Source organism: Pleurodeles waltl, chromosome 3_1 (assembly GCF_031143425.1).
Source record: "Pleurodeles waltl isolate 20211129_DDA chromosome 3_1, aPleWal1.hap1.20221129, whole genome shotgun sequence".
In the NCBI taxonomy this organism is placed as follows: Eukaryota; Metazoa; Chordata; class Amphibia; order Caudata; family Salamandridae; genus Pleurodeles; species Pleurodeles waltl.
In genome coordinates this window covers 855,953,255-855,976,680 of record NC_090440.1, presented here as the reverse complement: position 1 = coordinate 855,976,680, position 23,426 = coordinate 855,953,255, and positions in this window count along the sequence as shown.

Genomic DNA, 23,426 nt, shown 5'->3' with positions numbered 1-23,426 from the left:
TAGAAAACTTAAAAATAGATGCAGTGTCCAGGAACCACAATATAATCAACAAACATACAGTGCTAAAAGTAGTCCATCTGCGTGTCACCCTTGCGCAGGCACCATGCCACAAGAAACCGCTAGGAAACAAAATGGACGCAATGCACTGCAACTGTGAAGTAAATGCCAAGATGCGGTGCACCCAAACAGCCACCATGAGTCAAAGTGAACAGGGTGCCCTGCAACCGCAATGTAAATATCAAGATGTGGCGCCCCAAGCAGACGCTATGAAAGAAAATGAATATGGTGCCCTGCAGCTGTAATGTAAATTCCAAGATGCAGTGTCCCCAATGCAGTCGCTATGGATGAACGTGAATGTGATGAGCTGCCACGTAAGGCAAATACCAAATATGCGGCACCTGAAGCAGCCGCTCCAAAACAAAATAAATGAGGTGCCCTGCCACCCCAATGTAAGTACAACACAACTCAAATAAGGAGCAGGAAGTGTTTAGGAGGGAGAGGTGCTTTGGGGTAGATTATCTACCTTAGTAAAAGAAACAAAGAAACAGTTTGGAAAGTGGTGGAAAGTTGCAGGTGAATGGACACATTCACTAATGAAGTAAGGAGTGGGACGAGGAAGGAGATGATCTTTGCTTCTCTACCCTCTGATTCCCCCTCTCTTTTCAATTCATACTTCATATCACCGGTTCTTAATCAGTGATAGCAAACCCCTAGTAGGTAGCGCCGAGAACCTGGCTAGCTCAAGCGGTATATCAAATATTATTTGTAACGTAAAATTAACTTTCCTCTAAGTGTGAGCAGCATGCTAGTAAAAAACAATCTTAGAATTTTTAGAAAACAAAAAATAATTATTTTTCACCAAGCCCTGCAAGGTCGACAGGTCCTATTCACGGTCAAATATGTCCACCCGGCGGTGCATTAGCTGCTGTGTCGTGCGCTGCACCCCTGTGCTGCATCCTCCTCCACAAGGCATAAACTCTTCCAGTCCTGCAGCCTGCTGCCAGCATTGAGGGGAGGTAGCGCTGGACCCAAAACAACAGTACGTCCACCTCCACCTCTGGACAAATAGGTGGGGCTGCACCCTTGAAGGGCGCCTGTGCCCACTGGGTGTGTGTATAGTGGCACTGGTGCTTGCTGCTTGTTGCTCTGCCATGGGACTCGGTGAAAAAAACACTTAAGGACAACAACACAAAACAGGAAGGAAGAACTAGATGTTGGAACACAAGAAAGTAAAGGGAAAGAAAGTATGAAAAGTCATGAAAAAGAAAAATAAGAGAAAAACAAAAGGCACACATAGAAAGATACACGTTGTTAAAACATATGCAAATGAGAGGTTGATGAGTGGAACAGATTAAAAGAGATTTAGAAGTAGGCCCAGCACCATGCTCAGAGCAGAAGAGGAAGCAGGTAAAACAAAATGGCCACTTCCATGTGTGGCGCATGGTGTCATTTGGGGGATTTTCAGTGTGAAATGCGCTACCAGCATGGAAAAACAGTGCCAAGTGCCGGAAAGGTATTTTTCTGCCCATTCGCGGAGTTCTGTGGAATGTTGCAGAGTTTTTTTATAATTCTGTGGAATTCTGTAGAGTAAATCTCCTCGAGTTCTGCCCAGACCTATATTTCACACTGACAGTCTATTATTGAAACTAAAGGCCCGTCTGAATCAATGAAATGCCATACAAGTGAAAGCCTCCAAAAGAGCAGCCAAATTGAGAGCTAAAATCACTAGAATTCGATAACTGCAGAGCAACACTTCCCTCTCCATGTAAAAAAAAAACATGCTGGAGGAAATATAGAGACAGGCGACATTACATTTTTGGTATCTTTTTAGAGGGGTCTGGGCCTGTGCTTCTAATTTTACAGTCGCTATTACAGTTTTCTAGGTGTGGAGAATGGTCAATAGGTTGTTATTTCTTTTTCTCAACAGATCATTTGTGCTGAAGGAACGGCAGAACAAATATTCGTTTTTTTATTAAGCATTAATGTGTATAAAAACAGTACGAGTGCATCATGCTTGCTGTGGTATGCACTGTGGCACGATGAGCAGCAGTAGACACTCTTTTACCTGAGAAAGAAATGTGATCTTACCATAAATACCAACTCTTTAATACCAATACTATTATTGATCTCGCTTATCACTAAAGTGACACAACATCAAACTAACAAATTGTTACTGGAGAACTATAATGTTATCCTTGGGTTAACTAGTGAACCCCATGTGACAGGGGACAGCATGTGTTCAGTGCTGGGTGTTTATTAAACACCTAAAACATTCTGGTGCTATAACATTAGTCAGCATCACTTAAAAAGAGTGGTATAATGCATAACATTTTGAAGCTTCGTGAAAGGTAAGACCGGAACTGAAAAGCTGTTCTTGTGACATTATTTATCTAATATGACATCCCACCGCCCACCTTCTCACCCGCGGCTTACAATGCACGCATATCTTTTCAAATAAACATTTGATCTTTAGCAGCATACACCAGAATATCAACGATGTGGCCCAAGCATAGAAGTGGTAAAGTTAATCTACAGAATACAAGAATACAGCTTAGTTTTCAGAATAGCCAAGTCACCGACAGTAAAACGCGCTAATTAAAACTTTTTTCCTCATATATGTTCGTTAGGTTGATATCTTACTGTACTTTAACATTACATAAGTAACAACAACAAACGGAACTACTGAATGGAGTCTGGGACCCGAGTCCTCCCACCATCTACCCAAGATTCTGTAACACCCCATACACATGTAATTAATATCCACTCGCATAAGGGGCGTAATGTAGGCCCCTGCAGCCCCGGTAGCGCAGGGGTTGTGGGGCAGCCCTTCACGGTCCCCCTAACCCCTAAGGGACACCCATTCAGCCAAAGGCCAATGATATACGTGAGATACGATAAAATCAGGGCCCCCTTCCCTTTCTGCAGGGGGGGCTCCTTCATTTTGTGTTAGGCCACTGGCTCACATCATCAAACTGTGACATGTAACTGCCTCACTCTGATCGCAATTGAGGTGCAAACTCCCAATTGATTCCAGTCAGGATCCCAACTCAGGTGCTCAGTGTGCACACATTTGGATCGTCCACTGCTTAGAACTGGGGAAAACGTGCTATTAACACGTTATCAATCATTCTGCTGTCCAAAACTCAGAATAATGCAAAATTTAGGGGCTTACTTATGAAAAGTGGAGCTGCACCTAGTGCAGTGCCACTCACTTTTCTTGCACCGCTTAGCGCCCCGCTAATGCCACCATGTGTGCGCTGTATTTAACATATGGAGAACCATGGAGGGAGTTAGGGTGCTAGCGTCAGAATTTATGACGCTAGTTCGGTGCTTTGCAGGATTACCAGAACATTTTTTACACTAATCCTACAAAACACCCAGAGGCCCATTGTAATGAAAGGGAGCCTCCTTTTAACGCCTGCTCAGAGCAGGAGTTTAAAAGTGCTGTACAAAATGATTGCATACATTATGCGTGGAGAAGGCATAATATAGCGCAAAGGGTTACAAAGTGGCACGATGCATGCATTGCGCCACTTTTTAAATACGGTGTGGTGGTTTTAGCCATCTAGCGCCCCATTAGTGTGAAAAATGATGCTAATGTGTCATTAGAATGGCTCTAGGCCCTCTTAACTGGCCTAAGTATTTTGTAGAGCACAAGATATCAGTATTTAACTGGTGCTTTATTGATGACTGAACAGTGCACCAATGGCAGCTCATAATCATTAACAATAGTGTGGCGGGCACAGACAGGCACACATGCGCACACCAAAACTCTCACAAACACACACACATACTCACACCGCCATTCACAAGCACATACACGCACACACCCATCCACACGCATGCAAATACACTTACATTCACACAGGCACACACACACCCAAACATTTAAAAATAATGTATTTACTGGCCTGTGGCAGTGATGGCAGGCCCAGCGAGTGGCCGGAGGGGAAGGAGAATGCACCAGAAAGAGCTGGACGATTCAGGGAGGAAAGGAAAAGCTAGAGGATTCTGCCACCTCCTTTTGGTGGTGGCCATGTCAAGGGGCAGAGAATGAGAAGAGGTCCTTCCTTAACTTGTCACAGAGTGGGATGGTGTCAGGGAGAGTTGTTGACCCTATCCCAGTCTGTGACGAGGCTTAACTGATAGTCAGTCCTGGGCACTTTAGAGCATATACCTGAAGCCTTCGGGTCTGAATCTATCTGTGATGCTCCCTCTCACCTTGAGGGAGAGGCTCCCACAAGATTGTATTGTTCAGATGAGGTCACCTCCACAGCACTGGTGTAACAAAGGCCCCGCACCCCACGCAGTGCAGGGGGGGCAAGCTCCAGGGGGCACCCTCAGTACAGTACCCAGCCCCATGGAGCTCCTGAATAAGTCTAGGTGGGGGGGCTCTCGAGGTCACAAGACCTAAAAAAGAAGTGGGGGGACTAACAAAGTTAGGCAGTATACAAGTTACATCATGGTGTGTGACATCACAGTGTGCCATCATGCCATCACAGGAAGTGATGCCACAAACCATGACCCCACAAGAAGTGACATCACAAGAAGTGACATCAGATCTTAACTCTTCACACACGTTTCACAGGTCTATCATGAATATATTTGAGTGCATTATTAGATTTAAAAAATGAGATTTTGTGTCTGGTTTGTGGCAAAATCATGAGGCAACCCAACCCGTTATGAGGTCTTCAAGTTATACTTTTTTTTTTTAACTCCAGCCAAAAAGAAGTTTACAACGAGGAGAAACGTAGCAGTAAATTTATTCTGCTTAATTGGTTGCAAAGTCTGCATTTCGAAATATCTTATGGGGTTAAGACACCTGTTGCAGAGATCTTTGTGTGACCAGTAAATACCAGGCAACAATAATATTGATAAGGTAACTTTGGAGGGTAACACATTTGCTGGATAGACCTGTATTTTCTCTAGTCCCAGTTTTGAATCGAAGTACTGTAGAGGATTGCAAAGCCTCCTGCAAAGCATCTGCAGATGACAGATTTGCTTTTAATGTCACTAGGTAAGTGAGTTACTGCTTTTAACACAGACATTCCTTTGTTACTTGCAGTCCATAAATTGTATTCCATCTAATGTAGCACAGCAAGCTATGAAGGAAATGTGGCTGCTACACCTTGTAACCCTCACTGTCTTATGTAACACATCTTGTACATTGATTTACACATTTATAGAATTTACTGCCAATGTATAATGTGTATGTCTGATATAAGGTGCTCTGACACCCTGCATTAGGATGAGTATATATACTATAAAAGAAATACAACAAAATAGTGATATTTAAATGGTTATTTGTCTAAATGTTAGGCCAGACCAACACATCTGACCGTCTTACAATGCATGCATGTTTCTTCCATACAGGGGCTGAACACGGTAAAAAGCATGCCTCTCTTAAATATTTGTGAAGTGATAACAACAAGCTGTACGTCTTTGTTTACCCTCCCTTGCATTTGCATCTAGGTGTGAGGATCAGATAGATCCCAGTCAGGACAGTGGAACTAAAGGAGGCCTGATGGCAAGGGTGGCTCCTCCACTAGGGTAAAGGAGCGTCGCCCCTCCGCCTTCGGCGGCAGCTGCAAAACCTTTACAAGAAAATGACAATAAACTGTGTTCATCATCATGTTCTTGTAAAGGGATGGGGCCACGGAGGTGACGAGCAGTCCCCCTCAGTGCGCCTGCATGTTTGGCCGGCCCGAGACGGCCGGCCAAACACACATGTGTAGTAGGCTTTCTCCAGCTCGGCAACACAGTTACCAGGCTAGAGAGAGCATGCACAGGCTCCCAGTCTGCCTGTGAGCGTCCTGGCTGGGCACCCCCAGCCAATCCTAATGTTGCTCTGGATTGGCGTCAGGATTGGCCGCAGGGCAGTATGGGAGCTTGTTCCAGCAGCAGGGGAACAGATGGAGTGGTGCAGAAGCAGTTATAGAGATGTTAATTTTTTTATTATTACTTTAATTTCTCTACTGCACATGTCAGAATTGAACCAGAAGAGGATGCAAACAGCAATCACAAGAGATTTGTATATTATAGACAAAAAGTGGAAGCAGGTCATTACATTTTTTAACGTTATAATGGATGTCTTCCACAGAGCTTCTTCTAGTCACCTTCACTCATAACTGCTTGCTTCAATCTCTGAGTGATAAACAGATCACCGCATCTATCTGACTCACTGCAGAATAATTTGCAATCATTTTCTTGTTTGCCTGTGCATTGCAAAGTCTAATTTCCTGCCTGGCAAAAAGCTTGACTCCTGGCTGATTCCATTCCAATTTTCCAACGGCTTGCAAGCCCCAGGTCTGCAAAGCAAGCTTCCGCGGTGACCCACATTGCAGCTGCGCCGTTTGACCGAGAAGTGACAGGCGAACGCCGCCACCCGGCGTAATTGGCTTCGCTTTCTCTGAGGTGTTGCCTCACCAGAGGTGGCCGCATGAACTACACATATCATGGGAACTAGATTGCAGCATTGAGAGAAACCCAGGCAAGGGCATTTTACTAGGGGCTTCTGACAGTTTGATTCAAAAGCTACATTACCCTTGTTTATGTCCGCGTGTACATGAGGTGATGATTGATAATGTGTGGAGTAATGGTATACACTTATACTTCCTTTTTACAAAGGCAGCCTGTCATTCTTGTTGTTATACCAGAAGCGGCCTGTAATAACATTTTGCAGTCGATTTATAGAATCGCTATGTATTCTGCCGGAGGACACTTGAGCATATAATAAATGTGACTAATGCAAAATAATATGCAGAATATGTTGAGGGATCTCTGCGATTATTAACACACAGGGCAGAAATGCTCAACAATTACCATTCCATCTGAAAAAACAACTTTATTGCTAGTACAGGTTTCCTACTTTGCGACTAAACCCCTCCCCCGACAAAGCGGCATACTACTAAAAAATTGTGGAGAAAATATAATTCTATATAAATATATTTTGGCGAAAATACTGACCACCAAAGTTTTTTTAATGTAATTTTATATACTTTCGGTCCTCGATATTGTGATTTACGACCCACAATACTAGTAAGAACCCCCTTGTAAAAACAAACCTTTGACTTGTGGATATATTTGTGCAACATAAATCCCCAGCATACATCCAAACATACATACATACATACATACGTAGCAGCATCTGGGTTTTGATTCGCTGCAACTCTCTGCTGCTGGGACAGCTTTGGTACCCCAGCTGCTAAAGCTGCATGGCTTTGTCTTACACTCTTGATTAATAGCAATATGTGAAAAGAAATACAATAGTTCCCTAAACGCGTCATGAAATGAATACTTTGTTTTCAGATATTTTTTTGTGAACATTGTTCAGTGGCATTCATTATTATTTTGCCCAATTACATCATGTGTGAACTTCAGAGCTGGAGAACAAAACCCTTATATTAACAGAAATTTGAAAACAAACCTTGGAAGAGTCCTACTGTAGATCATCAATAAGCTTGCAGAAGGTGCGCAATCGGTGTGATTTTCTTTTTACATTTTCCGCATGTTTTGCACACATTTACGTCTAAAAGATATCTTGCTTCGAAGTAAGTGTATGACCAAACAATAATTGGATGGGGTGGAGAGTGGTCTGTTAATGTGGTGGGGAAGGATCTGTTGATAATTATTATCGTATAAAGTACCCCCAGCTGTACATTATAAGGATATCACAAGTTACCTTGGAGTTCTGCGACCATAAAGAGTTAAAAGGCCAAAGGCGATGACTTAAAATATCATTGTCATGTAATGCAGACGGTACTTTATGCCTTATAAAACATTTCTGCCATATACCACCATAATCTGTCCCACAACTGCCTATTTAAAAAACAAAACAAAAATAGAATCAGTATAATAAAAGTCTAATTGTTAAAAACCCTGCAGCGCAGAATATATAGAAACATGCAGAAGATTATGGTGGTCATTACAACCCTGGAGGTCGGTGTTAAAGTGGCGGTAAAACCGCCAACAGGCCTTCGGAAATAAAATTGGAATCACGACCGTGGCGGAAACCGCCACCATAGACAGCCACTTTCACAATTCGACTGCCAAGGCAGTACAAACAAACACCGCGGCGGTAACTGCCAACAGACAGGCGGAGGACAATGTACCGCCCACAGAATGACAACAGTCCAATCTGCTACCTTTTCCGGGGCGGATTCACCGCGAACATAAACACGGTGGAAACAGGACTTGGAAGGGAAAACGCTCACCTCTACACACCCCACGAGGAATCAGGACGCCATGGAACCCAGCTCCAGATACTCCCAGCCTTTATCTTCCTGCTTCTCTACCAGGAACAACAAAGACGGCGGCGAAGACCACAGTGAGTACTGCACCTACGACACAGGGGAGGGGGGAAGGTAAAGAGAGTGACACACACACGCAACACACCCTCACCCACGACAATACACACACTACTACATCATGATACATTACAGTTACACCCTCCAACCCTCCTGGAAGAATGCAAGGACAAAAGGAAATGAGTCGAATGATTGTAATATATTCAAATACATAAATCAAAAATATATACATATACAAAGATATTCACATTATAAACAAATATATACACCAAGAATACAAATCCAAGGGATTCCACCAACATAGTCCGTGGACCACTGGGCCCAAAATGCATGGGCGAGGCCCACACTCAATACCCGAACAAGACAGAGAGAACACTGCTGGGGCATCAGATAGAAATAAAACAGGCACCTCAGGGGGAAGGGGGGCACCTCAGCCAGATGAGTGCACGACGCCAGATCCACGAGGGGGGTCCATGCCCATTGGTGTATCCTGGGGAGTGCAAAGCCTCAGTCTTTCAAGTCTCTCCAGTGGGTGGTTTGCCCACTGCTGCATCCTGGGGAGTGAAAAGCCACAGTCTCTCAAGTCTCTACAGTGGGTGGGTTGCCCACTGCTACATCCTGGGGAGTGCAAAGCCACAGTTTCTCAAGTGGATAACAGTCTCCACTGGTTCTGGAGGGGGCTTTGTGCCCAGAGTGCTTCATCCTGCCAAGGACTGAGGTAATGGATGGATCTCTCCACTGGTTCTGGAGGGGGCTTTGTGCCCAGAGTGCTTCATCCTGCCCAGGACTGAGGTAGTGGATGCCTTTTCCACCGGTTCTGGAGGGGGCTTTGTGCCCAGAGTGCTTCATCCTGCCAAGGACTGAGGTAGTGGATGCCTTTCTCCACCGGTTCTGGAGGGGGCTTTGTGCCCAGAGTGCTTCATCCTGCCAATGACTGAGGTAGTGGATGCCTTTCTCCACCGGTTCTGGAGGGGGCTTTGTGCCCAGAGTGCTTCATCCTGCCAATGACTGAGGTAGTGGATGCCTTTCTCCACCGGTTCTGGAGGGGGCTTTGTGCCCAGAGTGCTTCATCCTGCCAAGGACTGAGGTAGTGGATGCCTTTCTCCACCGGTTCTGGAGGGGGCTTTGTGCCCAGACTGCTTCATCCTGCCAAGGACTGAGGTAGTGGATGCCTTTCTCCACCGGTTCTGGAGGGGGCTTTGTGCCCAGAGTGCTTCATCCTGCCAATGACTGAGGTAGTGGATGCCTTTCTCCACCGGTTCTGGAGGGGGCTTTGTGCCCAGAGTGCTTCATCCTGCCAATGACTGAGGTAGTGGATGCCTTTCTCCACCGGTTCTGGAGGGGGCTTTGTGCCCAGAGTGCTTCATCCTGCCAAGGACTGAGGTAGTGGATGCCTTTCTCCACCGGTTCTGGAGGGGGATTTGTGCCCAGAGTGCTTCATCCTGCCAAGGACTGAGGTAGTGGATGCCTTTCTCCACCGGTTCTGGAGGGGGATTTGTGCCCAGAGTGCTTCATCCTGCCAAGGACTGAGGTAGTGGATGCCTTTCTCCACCGGTTCTGGAGGGGGCTTTGTGCCCAGAGTGCTTAATCCTGCCAAGGACTGAGGTAGTGGATGGATCTCTCCACTGGCTCTGGAGGGGGCTTTGTGCCCAGAGTGCCTCATCCTGCCAAGGACTGAGGTAGTGGATGCTTTTCTCCACTGGTTCTGGAGGGGGCTTGGTGCCCAGAGTGCTTCATCCTGCTCGTGGCGGCCTCAGTAGCATCGGAATCTTTGGTGCTCACTGGCCTGCAGTGCTTGTTGCGGTGGTGTCCTGTTCAGCGGTGCTGGTGGCGGCGATGTGCTTGGCAGCGGTGCTGGTGGCGGCGGTGTCCTTGGCAGCAGTGTCCTTGGCAGCGGTGCTGGTGGCGGCGGTGTCCTTGGCAGCGGTGCTTGTTGCGGTCTTGTCCGCCGTGCAGGCTTTCCCAGACTTGCCGGTTTTACTGTGCCCCTTCCCCACCTTGGATGGTGGTGCAGCTGTCTCCACACTCCCAACTGTACACCTGGGAGCGGCTTTGGTGGCAGATTTTTTTCATCTCTCCCGCCGGGCACTGGCCAACTTTTTCTGCTTTTGAGGTGGGGGCCTGTCTGTGCTCTGGCTCCTTTCCACACTGGCTGCCCTGCATGCATGTGTGAGTGGAGACGAGACAGGGAGGGAGGAGGGAGAGAGGAGGAGGGGGACACAGTGGAGGCAGTGGATGTTGATATGTCTGCATGTGTATGATGCTTGCGTGAATGCCTGTGGGATGTGTGGTGCTTATATTTACCTGAGCTTCCCTTGTGGGTTGACATGTGTGCATGCTGGTCTGATGGTGTGCTTGGGATAGGCTGAGGTACAGGGGTTTGGGTCTGGGTGGAGGAAGTTGGAGGGGGAGGCTAGAGAGGGACAATGGCTGCCATCAGTGCTGAGGCCAGAGTCTGAAAAGCTCGCTGTTGGGCTGCCTGGCCAGAATGAATGCCCTCCAGGTATGCATTGGTTTGTTGCAACTGTCTCTCTACATCCTGGATGGCATTCAAAATGGTAGACTGCCCAACAGTGAGGGACCTGAGGAGGTCAATGGCCTCCTCACTGAGGGCATCAGGGGTGACAGGGGCAGGGGCTGAGGTGCCTGGGGCTAAGGAGATGCCTACCCTCCTGGGTGAACGGCCACGGGGCAAACGCTGAGGGGCTGCTGGGAGGGCGGTGTTGGTAGGGGGGGTGGCGGCTGTACCTGTAGATGCGGGGTGCACAGATGGGCCCGCCACCGCAAGGGAGCTCCCATCAGAGGAGGAGACCGTATCGCTGGTCTCAGCTCCTGTCCCCGCCGTGGAGCTCTCCTCGCCCTCCGTCCCACTGGTGAATTCAGACTCCGTTGTGTCGCCCTCCAGGGCCATGTGGGATGCAGGTCCCCCCTGCTCCAGTGCCACTGCTCCTCCGCCTGATTATGCTAATGCACACAAGAACAGGGAGACCACAAAAAGGGGGGGAAGAAAGAAGAAAGACATGTTGACTGCATGCAATACCGCTACCGTTGGCGGACACTACAGACACAGAAGCCCCCTGCACTACGCCGTGCACTTGGAGTTCCCTAATCAATCACAGGGACATGGGTTACAAGCATATGCCTGATTGCTGCACACATGGATGTCACAAGAGCCTGACTAGGGGTAGTTGGCTCTGTACACAGGTGTGGTGGGGTGCCACAGGGCCTGGCTTCAGAAGGGACCTTGCCTACTAAACTCGCCCTGGCCTAGGGGAACCCACAGCCCACCTCCCCCACCCAAACACCTACAATGCGCGCTGAATCAGCTGAATGAGAGTGTACTCACCCCCTTATGGCTGCTGTGATGCCCTCAAGCACCCATCCACATCCGGGTACGCCACTGCCAGGATCCGAAACATCAGGGGGGGTCATGGTGCGACGGACACCCCTCCAATGTTGGGAGGCCATCCCCAGCTGGGCCTCCACCGTCTTGTTGCTCCAGCGGCGAATGTCCTCCCATCTTTTCTGGCAGTGGGAGCTCCGTCTGTGGTAGACCCCCAGGGTCCGGACTTCCTTGGCGATGGCACGCCAAATATCCTTCTTCTGGTGGGCACTGACCTACAGGAATAGTACAGGGGAAAAGGAGAAGATATAACCGTCCGCACCGTCACAGTCATTGGCCCGCATCCCTACCCTTGCCATGATGAACATGTACTCACCGTCGTTTCATGCACGCCTCATTCTACCCCCCATCTTTCATCCACACCACTCCAAACAGCCATTGCCCATACAGCATGCTCACAGTGTACTCACCTGTTTGTCTGGAGGACCGTAGAGTAGCGTGTACTGGGGGAGGACCCCATCCACTAGTTTCTCCAACTCCTCCGTGCTGAAGGCAGGGGCCCTTCCCTCAGACACCCGAGCCATTGTCTCTTCCAGACTGAGGTCACAGCAGCACTTGCAGTGTAGGTCCTCTCCTGTCGAAGATCAGGTATCAAGTGATCGAACAGAGAGAAAATGGCAGGCACATCCGGGGCGGTACGTCATTGGCTCCTGGGACTCATAGGGTCCAATGTTAACCAATGCAGGATTGCGCCACGGTCTTCGACCGCCTACCACAACGGTGTACAACGCCAGCACAGTTACCTCATATCCCTTTGTCCCACTTTACAGGTCAGGCAGCCGCCATTTCAGGGGCCCACATGGCAATATTTTGGGCCTCTGTCACACATGTCTAGGCATTGCTTAAACACTAATACAGCCATATGTCGATTTGCAAACATTTTCCGCTTAAGTCGTGTTTACGTACCTCAGAGTTGGATGACCCTCTGCTCGCTGTTCTCCTCCATAGGCAACGTCCGCTGGGGCAGGTGAGGAGATGGCGGCATCCTCCGGTGTACAGACCGCTGGTGGACCTGTCGACAATGGAGGAGTGACATGTGATCATCATCTACAGACTTGATCTACCACAATCCTGGAACTGTGTGCCCAGTTGGAGCCAGACCTGATGTCAGCTATCCGCCATCCCACAGGAATCCCCCCTCTAGTGCAGGTGCTGTCAGTACTCCATTTCCTAGCAAGTGGGTCTTTTCAAACGACAGTGGCCATAGCATCAGGGATGTCCCAGCCCATGTTCTCAAACGTGTTATCCAGAGTGTTGTCTGCCCTGCTGAAACACATGCGGAGCTACATCGTTTTCCCTCAGGTGGAGGATTTGCCTACAGTGAAATGTGACTTCCATGCCCTGGGACATATCCCCAACATCATAGGTGCCATTGATGGGACACATGTGGCCTTGGTCCCCCCACGCAGGAGTGAACAGGTGTACAGAAACCGGAAGAGTTACCATTCGATGAATGTGCAGATGGTGTGTTTGGCCGACTAGTACATCTCCCATGTGAATGCCAAATTTCCTGGCTCAGTGCATGTTGCTTACATTCTGAGGAATAGCAGCATCCCTTATGTGATGGGGCAACTCCAGAGGCACCGTGTGTGGCTATTAGGTGAGGACATGGACCCTATACAGTGTGAATAGGTGTCTGGGTCTGGGGATGTCCCTATGAGTTAGTGTGTGTCTAACAGTTGTCCCTCGCCATTTGCAGGTGACTCTGGTTATCCCAACCTGACATGGCTACTGACCCCTGTGAGGAATCCCAGGACAAGGGCTGAGGAACGCTACAATGAGGCCCATGGGCGAACTAGGAGGATTATAGAGAGGACCTTCGGTCTCCTGAAGGCCAGCTTCCGGTGCCTCCATATGACAGATGGTTCCCTATTCTACTCACCAAAGAAGGTAAGCCAGATCATTGTGGCCTGCTGTATGCTTCACAACTTGGCTTTGCGATGACAGGTTCCTCTTCTGCAGGAGGATGGTCCAGATGGAGGTGTTGTGGCAGCTGTGGAGCCTGTGGACAGTGAAGAAGAGGAAGCAGAAGAAGAGGACATAGACAACAGGAACACGGTGATCCACCACTACTTCCAGCGAGACACAGGTAAGAAGAAAACACTGGTCACTGAGTTGTCACTTTCCCTTACGATTTCACGGATGTGGGTCCCTCTGTGTGACATCTGCTTTGTTTCCGCATGGACTAGAGCTATGTGACATAGGTATGTTGACAATACAATGGACATTGCTATTTCCCTCAGTTATTGCAAATACACAATTATGAAAGCACAGACTGACTCCAGATTGTTTTGTGATTTAATGGTGTTTATTTAAGTGCTAAATAGTGGAGGAGGTTGTAAAATGGTTAGGGGTGATGGTGGAGGAATGTCTATGGCAGAGTCCAGTCTATTAGTCTCACAGGTGCATTGTCCAAAGGGGAATAGGAAGTGGAGCTGGGGCAGTTTAAGTATGGACAGGGTGACAAAGTGGGACAGAAGGATGACATTCAGGGTGGTCTCATTTCTTGGTGGGGGTCTTGGCATTGTTCTCTGTCTTTGTCCTGGATCTCAGGGACCGCTTGCGGGGTGGTTCTCCATCTGCAGGGTGCTGATGTCGTGGTCCTGTGGCGGTGCGTCCTGTCCACTAGTGCCGGCGGAGGTGGTGGGCAGTTCATCGTCCAGGCTAGTGTCAGGGGCCCCTTGTTGTGCGACAGTGTCCCTCCTGGTGTTGACGACTTCCTTCAGCACCCCTACAATGGTGCCCAGGGAGGAACTGATGGATTGTAGTTCCTCCCTGAAGCCCAGATACTGTTCCTCCTGCAGCCGCTGGGTCTCCTGAAACTTGGCCAGTACCGTTGCCATCGTCTCCTGCGAATGGTGGTAGGCTCCCATGATGTTGGAGAGGGCCTCGTGGAGAGTGGGTTCCCTGGGCCTGTCCTCCCCCTGTCACACAGCAGCCCTCCCATTTCCCGTGTTCCTGGGCCTCTGTCCCCTGAACCGTGTGCCCACTGCCACTGCCCCCAGGTCCCTGGTGTTGTTGGGTTGGTGGGTTAGCCTGGGTTCCCTGTAGTGGTGGACACACTGCTGATTGAGGGATGGGCCAGCTGGGTGGGTGCTGTGCTGGTGTTTCCAGAGGGGGGTAGCTCTGTAGTGGCCTGTGCCAGTGTGAGGGGAACCGACTGTCCCGAGGTCCCAAATGGGCCAGGCTGGTCATCTTGATCCAGTTGGACAGAGCTGCTGTCATCACTGTGGGCCTCTTCTGTGGGTGGAGTGGACATGTCTGGACCCTCCTGTCCGGTGACATTGGGTAGGGGTCCTGCAGGGGTGTAAAGGCATGATTATTGCATATGTGTGTGCCATGGTGTGCAATGGGTGGGTGACCCTGTACCCCAGTGCTTGCATTCCTGTGTAGGACCTTGTGTGATATTGGTTTAGGGGGATGTATGGGTATGTGCAGTGGACATGCTTTGGTGATGGGTGTCCATGCTTTTGTGTTACATGCAGGGCTTGGGTTTGGGATGTGTGGTTTGTGATATATGGACATACGTGAGGACTCGGAGTGATTGGGGTGAGGACGAGGGTGGGGGTATGTGATCGCATGCAGGTTTGTGGGGGATGAAGTAGTGAAAGATTTGCCTTACCAGAGTCCATTCCTCCAGATACTCCTGCAAGGCCCTCAGGATGCAGTATAGCCAAGACCTACTCCTCCCATGTAGTGAGTTCTGGGGGAGGAAGTGGGGGTCCGCCGCCAGTCCTCTGAACCGCAAGGTGGTGTCTTGAGACCACGGAACGTGCCTTCCCCTGTAGGTCATTCCACCTCTTCCTGATGTCATCCCATGTTCTTGGGTGCTGTCCCACTGCATTGACCCTGTACATGATTCTTCGCCATAGCTCCATCTTCCTAGTTATGGTGGTGTGCTGCACCTGTGATCCGAATAGCTGTGGCTCTACCCAGATGATTTCCTGTACCATGACCCTGAGCTCCTCCTCAGAGAACCTGGGGTGTCTTTGTGGGGCCATGGGGTGGTGTGGGTGATTTGTGGGATGGTGTGTGTTGTGGTGTGTGGGGTGATATTTAGAGGTGTGTTGTGTGAGGTGCTTGGATGCTGTGTGAGTGATGGTGTAGGGTGCCTGTGGATGCTATTGTTCTTTCTGGTGGTGTCTCTCTCTGGCCTTCTGTCGCAATTGTTGACAAAAGGGTTTGTGGGTGATGTGGGTGTGTGTTTTATATTGTATTGGATGTGTGGGAGTGGTGTGTGTATGTGTATCAGGTGTGTGTATTTCAAATTGTCCAATGTGGATGTGTTTTGTAAATGTGTGTGTATTTTGAGCGCGGCGGTTGTGTACCGCCAATAGAATACCGCTGTTGGAAGACCACCGTGTGGATTCGTGGGTCGTGATAGTGTGGGCGTATTCCTGTTGGCGTGACGGTGGAGGTTTTGTTATCGCCAGTTTATCACTGACCTTTGGTGTGGCGGACTTGTGTGGGTGTCTGGATTTTGGTGGATTCTGAGTTGTGGGTCATAATGACCTTGGCGGAATTCCGCGGCCGTGGCAGAGTGTTGGCGGTCTTCTAAACGGCGGTAAGCGGCTTTTACCGCCAATGTTGTAATGACCCCCTATATCTTTTCTGTAACTTCCTAAAGTATGCAAAAAACTTTACTGGAAATACTTCCTGTCTATCCCACATGTCAAGAAAAGCAAAGAAGAAGAAGGAAAATAGACATCTATTGTTTTGTGTTTTAAAGTCCAGCTTTAATTATGACCATGTCCTGCCTTGCCCCATTAGAACTCAACTGTAATAAATTATTACCCTTGAGCGGCTACGTCATGTAGGCGACTAGGTTCATCACATTCTGCTTGTAAAGAGGAAATTAGCGAGATGCTTTAATACATAGATTGCAGTATCCCAAGTACTATAATATCAAAAATAATCAATAGACCCAGATCAGAGAGCAGAGAGTATGTTCTATTTTGATTCTGCATTCTGTGACTTTGTGAAGGAACTCAGGTGGCCATTATGAACATGGCGGTAAACACCGTCGGCCGCTGTGGCAACAGTGAAAAGACGACCGCCATTGGCGGTGAACAGAAACCCGCCATATAAAGATGCAAAAATCTGAATCCGCCCAAAAAATCTCAGCCACCAGTCTCCGCCAGGACCTTGTCGGTAGAAATGCAGGACCTCCCACCCTGCCACCGCTGAGCACACAAACTACCCGCACTCCAAATAATGATGCACAAATCACCGCAGCGGTCAGTGGAAGCCGAACGCCCATTGGTGGTACAGACCGCCATGGCCAGCAATGGGACCCAACAGTAAGAACTGCACACATTGGCAAGTCTGAAACCCACACACCTGACTCACATCCACAACACTATAAAACACTCCCCCTGTGCACAGCCACCTATCCCTGCAAGAAATCACAAAGGCACTACACCACCCACCATTCACCTCCATCTCGTAAGCAAAATGCAATGTAAACCTCACAAAGGCACCCTGCATGGCCCCAAAGTGTAAAACCTGCAAAAAAACAGGCCAGCCCTGTGCACCCCATCCGATCATGCAATTGTAAGAGACGTGTCCATTCCCCCCAACAGGCACCATCACCCATGCCACCCTGTCAGACAGGACAAGGAGTGGCAGTGCCCCACATGGAGACCGAGGCGCGACCAGGACACTGGATAGAGAACCCTGGACACTGACAAACACCCTGGCCCCTCACATAGTCCTGGACTGTCACCATCCAGAAGCCCCACCCAGGACACCACTGACACCCCTACCACCCAGCCAACAACATCAGCCTAGGGTAACCGTCCCCAAACCTGTGTATCCAGGCCACAGACTGGGTGAACGCATGGACAGAGGCCACAGTCACCCCCTACCAACAGACAGGAAGATGATGGCCCCAGTACAAGTTGTACCACCAGACCTGTGCAGGGTACACAGGCACTGGGGGCTCGGCCTAGTGGGAGGGCATCAGTGGCCCAGGGGGGAGGGGGAGGCCACAGGATGGATGCTGCAGCCCAGGATGAGATCTCTGAGGTCCTGGGAGCATACCACCATACCCAACACAGATTGGCCCAGATAGTTTCCACCCTGGAGCAGAGTCAAAGAATGCAGGTAGCACACAACAAAGAGGCCATGGAGCAGTGGAAACTGCCCAATGCCACCATGGCCACCATAGCAGGTGCGCTGCTGCACCTTGTCCCAACCCAGCCTGAGTCCCCCACAGACCAGGAAGCCCCTACCACAGGCCAAGATATAGACCGGCCAACAACATCAGCAGCAGCAACTGGACTTGTGCCATCATCTCAGGACGCACTGGAGACCTTCATCTCAACCCGTACAGGCCAACACCATGCACCCAAACGGTCCCTCAGGCCCAGATATGGTACAGGAACACCTGCCAAGACCAATGCCCCTCAAAGAAGTGACTCTGGCAAGAACTGTCCTTCAAGTGTGCCACTGAACCAACATCCACATCGTGTAAAACACAACCCCCAAAACTGGAAATGATAGATGGACACACCACCACTGCCAACAAACGCTGTAGCCAAATTGGACATCCACCAGTAGCCCACTCCCATCACTGTAAAGAGCACCATGGTATCCCTGACACCAAAATAAAACACCTGTTCACCAATGTAAATGTCCCCTATCATTATGTTGAATCAAATGGAAGTGTGCATGCAATTGTCATTGAAATCATTTATTCATGTCTTAATTGCAGGAAATGCACCCCACGCATAACATGTGGTTGTGCCAACAGAATTGTCACACAATTTGACCATAATGTTACATGTCCCATGCAAACCTGGTGACAGTGACAATGTCTATAGACCCAACACCCCCATAGAGGAAAAGGCACACTGACAGTATGCTGCACAGACAGCAACATCATTGAATAGTCCCACATAGTCGCTGGAAGTAAAGTTGTATCAGTTGGTTCCCAGAATGTACATCCTCCCCCTCCTCATCATCACCATCACTCTCATCCCCTCCCTGAGGAAGCTGGTCTGGATATACAGTACCCACCTCCTCCACGAGAGGGATAGAATTTCTCACAGCCAGGTTGTGCAGCATGGAGCAGGCCACCACTATTCCCACTATTCTACACACCTTTTCAGGCTCATAGTCCAGGGATCTGCCGGAGATATGGAGGCAACAGAATCTAGCCTTCAGGAGACCTATTGTGCGCTCTATCACCCTCCTAGTCCATCCATGAACCTCATTGTAATTCCTTTCTGCATCTGTCCTAGGATTCCTCACTGGTGTCAGGGGTCAACGCATGTTGGGGTAGCCAGAATCACCTAAAAAAGGGTGCAGAACAGGACTGTCAAGGACAACCCCCAGTGGCAGACAGCCTGGCTGCCTGCTATGTGCCAAAAAGTGTCAGACACTCTTACCTATGTCCCTTCCTCTGTTCCCTTGTAGTTGTTCCATCTTGTGTGGCACACTACTATTCTTCAGCACAAAGGAATCATGGACTGATCCAGGGAACATGGCATTCACATGTGAGATGTACTGGTCTGCAGTACACACCAATTGAATGTTCATGGAGTGAAAGTTCTTCCTGTTTCTGTACACCTGTTCACTGACTCTTGGGAGGATGAGAGCAATGTGGGCCACCGATGGCACCTATCACATGGGAAATGTTGGCAAAGGCATAGAAGTCCGACTTGATGCCAGGGAGGTCAGCACTTTGGGGGAAACCTCACATAGGACTGCAGGTGTCGTACAAATGCATTCAGGTATCTGGACAGTATAATGCTAAACATGGGCTGTGAAAAACCTGCACCCATGCCCACAGTCACCTGAAATGAGCCCGTGGCCAGGAAATGGAGTGCAGAGAGCACCTGCACTTCAGTAGGGATGGCATGCTGATTCCAATTAGCCGGTCTCTGTGCTAGATCCAGTAATGCAAAAAGTTCATGAATAGTAGCACGGTTCAGTCTGCAATTGATAATGATGTGACGCTCCACCATGGTCCTCAAATCAACAAGTGGTCTGTACACAGATGGGGCCCTCCCTCGCCACAAGGGTCTGTACCTAACAGGAGTATAGAACACATGTAAGGAACACACATACATCTGCCCACACTGTTTCCTATTCAGCACAGCTGGTATACAAGTGGACAACACATATGCATAGTAGGTGTGAAACATGTCCTCAATGATACATCATGACTGTTGTGGTTAGTAAATGTATATTTGTTCATGCCTATGGGTGTTTGGGGACAATAGGGCCTGCCTGGGGCAGATGAGAATTTAACAACTGCGTAGTAAAGGCCAAAATGTCTGCACTCTGTAATCCAGAAATGTTGCAGTGGAAGTGACCTCATACCGCTAGCGGTTGACGTAATAGCGTAAGGCGGTGTTCACCGCCGTGTGACCATTCCTTGGTTAACATGGTTGTCAATGGGGATTCTTAGCGTATCATAATCGCCGCTGGCGGTGACGGTGCACACCGCCGCGGTGCGTATGCTAACTCGTCACCCCAACTTCACTTGACTCCCAGATCTCGTGCATGCAGGTACTCCACTGAGTATGCTGCTGTGTCCTGCCTCTGGTCATGGAAATGGCACGTGTGGCAGGGGAAAGGGCCCCGGCCTTCACCAGAGAGGAATTGGAGAAGCTCGTGAACGGGGTCCTGCACCTATACGCCAAGCTCTACGGTCGACCAGAGGTACAGATGAGTAGGAGGATTGGGGGCATGGATGTGTGTAATGATGGTAGATGGCTGTAAACATGTGTGCACGTTTAACACTGTAGAGTTCTGGGTTCCTGACATGCTGCACGTGTGTGCTGTTATGTGGTTGTAAATGTCCGTCCCATAGTGGACCTATAGCCATCTGTATGTAATGGCCATTGTCTGACCTCTGTGTTCCTTTTTCTGTGTGTCCCATATAAGTCAGCACCAGCTCCACTTCCTATTCCCCTTTGGACAATGCACCTGTGAGACTAATAGACTGGACTCTGCCATGGACATTCCTCCACCATCACCCCTAACTATTTTACAACCTCCTCCACTATTTAGCACTTAAATAAACACCCTTAAATCACAAAACAATCTGGAGTCAGTCTGTGCTTTCATAATTGTGTATTTGCAATAACTGAGGGAAATAGCAATGTCCATTGTATTGTCAACATACCTATGTCACATAGCTCTAGTCCATGCGGCAACAAAGCAGATGTCACACAGAGGGACCCACATCCGTGAAATCGTAAGGGAAAGTGACAACTCAGTGACCAGTGTTTTCTTCTTACCTGTGTCTCGCTGGAAGTAGTGGTGGATCACTGTGTTCCTGTTGTCTATGTCCTCTTCTTCTGCTTCCTCATCTTCACTGTCCACAGGCTCCACAGCTGCCACAACACCTCCATCTGGACCATCCTCCTGCAGAAGAGGAACCTCTCGTTGCAAAGCCAAGTTGTGAAGCATACAGCAGGCCACAATGATCTGGCTTACCTTCTTTGGTGAGTAGAATAGGGAACCATCTGTCATATGGAGGCACCGGAAGTTGGCCTTCAGGAGGCCGAAGGTCCTCTCTATAATCCTCCTAGTTCGCCCATGGGCCTCATTGTAGCGTTCCTCAGCCCTTGTCCTGGGATTCCTCACAGGGGTCAGTAGCCATGTCAGGTTGGGATAACCAGAGTCACCTACAAATGGCGAGGGACAACTGTTAGACACACACTAACTCATAGGGACATCCCCAGACCCAGACACCTATTCACACTGTATAGGGTCCATGTCCTCACCTAATAGCCACACACGGTGCCTCTGGAGTTGCCCCATCACATAAGGGATGCTGCTATTCCTCAGAATGTAAGCGACATGCACTGAGCCAGGAAATTTGGCATTCACATGGGAGATGTACTAGTCGGCCAAATACACCATCTGCACATTCATCGAATGGTAACTCTTCCGGTTTCTGTGCACCTGTTCACTCCTGCGTGGGGGGACCAAGGCCACATGTGTCCCATCAATGGCACCTATGATGTTGGGGATATGTCCCAGGGCATAGAAGTCACATTTCACTGTAGGCAAATCCTCCACCTGAGGGAAAACGATGTAGCTCCGCATGTGTTTCAGCAGGGCAGACAACACTCTGGATAACACGTTTGAGAACATAGGCTGGGACATCCCTGATGCTATGGCCACTGTCGCTTGAAAAGACCCACTTGCTAGGAAATGGAGTACTGACAGCACCTGCACTAGAGGGGGGATTCCTGTGGGATGGCGGATAGCTGACATCAGGTCTGGCTCCAACTGGGCACACAGTTCCAGGATTGTGGTAGATCAAGTCTGTAGATGATGATCACATGTCGCTCCTCCATTGTCGACAGGTCCACCAGCGGTCTGTACACCGGAGGATGCCGCCATCTCCTCACCTGCCCCAGCGGACGTTGCCAATGGAGGAGAACAGCGAGCAGAGAGTCATCCAACTCTGAGGTACGTAAACACGACTTAAGCGGAAAATGTTTGCAAATCGACATATAGCTGTATTAGTGTTTAAGCAATGCCTAGACATGTGTGACAGAGGCCCAAAATATTGCCATGTGGGCCCCTAAAATGGCGGCTGCCTGACCTGTAAAGTGGGACAAAGGGATATGAGGTAACTGTGCTGGCGTTGTACACCGTTGTGGTAGGCGGTCGAAGACCGTGGCGCAATCCTGCATTGGTTAACATTGGACCCTATGAGTCCCAGGAGCCAATGACGTACCGCCCCGGATGTGTCTGCCATTTTCTCTCTGTTCAATCACTTGATACCTGATCTTCGACAGGAGAGGACCTACACTGCAAGTGCTGCTGTGACCTCAGTCTGGAAGAGACAATGGCTCGGGTGTCTGAGGGAAGGGCCCCTGCCTTCAGCACGGAGGAGTTGGAGAAACTAGTGGATGGGGTCCTCCCCCAGTACACGCTACTCTACGGTCCTCCAGACAAACAGGTGAGTACACTGTGAGCATGCTGTATGGGCAATGGCTGTTTGGAGTGGTGTGGATGAAAGATGGGGGGTAGAATGAGGCGTGCATGAAACGACGGTGAGTACATGTTCATCATGGCAAGGGTAGGGATGCGGGCCAATGACTGTGACGGTGCGGACGGTTATATCTTCTCCTTTTCCCCTGTACTATTCCTGTAGGTCAGTGCCCACCAGAAGAAGGATATTTGGCGTGCCATCGCCAAGGAAGTCCGGACCCTGGGGGTCTACCACAGACGGAGCTCCCACTGCCAGAAAAGATGGGAGGACATTCGCCGCTGGAGCAACAAGATGGTGGAGGCCCAGCTGGGGATGGCCTCCCAACATTGGAGGGGTGTCCGTCGCACCATGACCCCCCCTGATGTTTCGCATCCTGGCAGTGGCGTACCCGGATTTGGATGGGTGCTTGAGGGCATCACAGCAGCCATAAGGGGGTGAGTACACTCTCATTCAGCTGATTCAGCGCGCATTGTAGGTGTTTGGGTGGGGGAGGTGGGCTGTGGGTTCCCCAAGGCCAGGGCGAGTTTAGTAGGCAAGGTCCCTTCCGAAGCCAGGCCCTGTGGCACCCCACCACACCTGTGTACAGAGCCAACTACCCCTAGTCAGGCTCTTGTGACATCCATGTGTGCAGCAATCGGGCATATCCTTGTAACCCATGTCCCTGTGATTGATTAGGGAACTCCAAGTGCACGGCGTAGTGCAGGGGGCTTCTGTGTCTGCAGTGTCCGCCAACGGTAGCGGTATTGCATGCAGT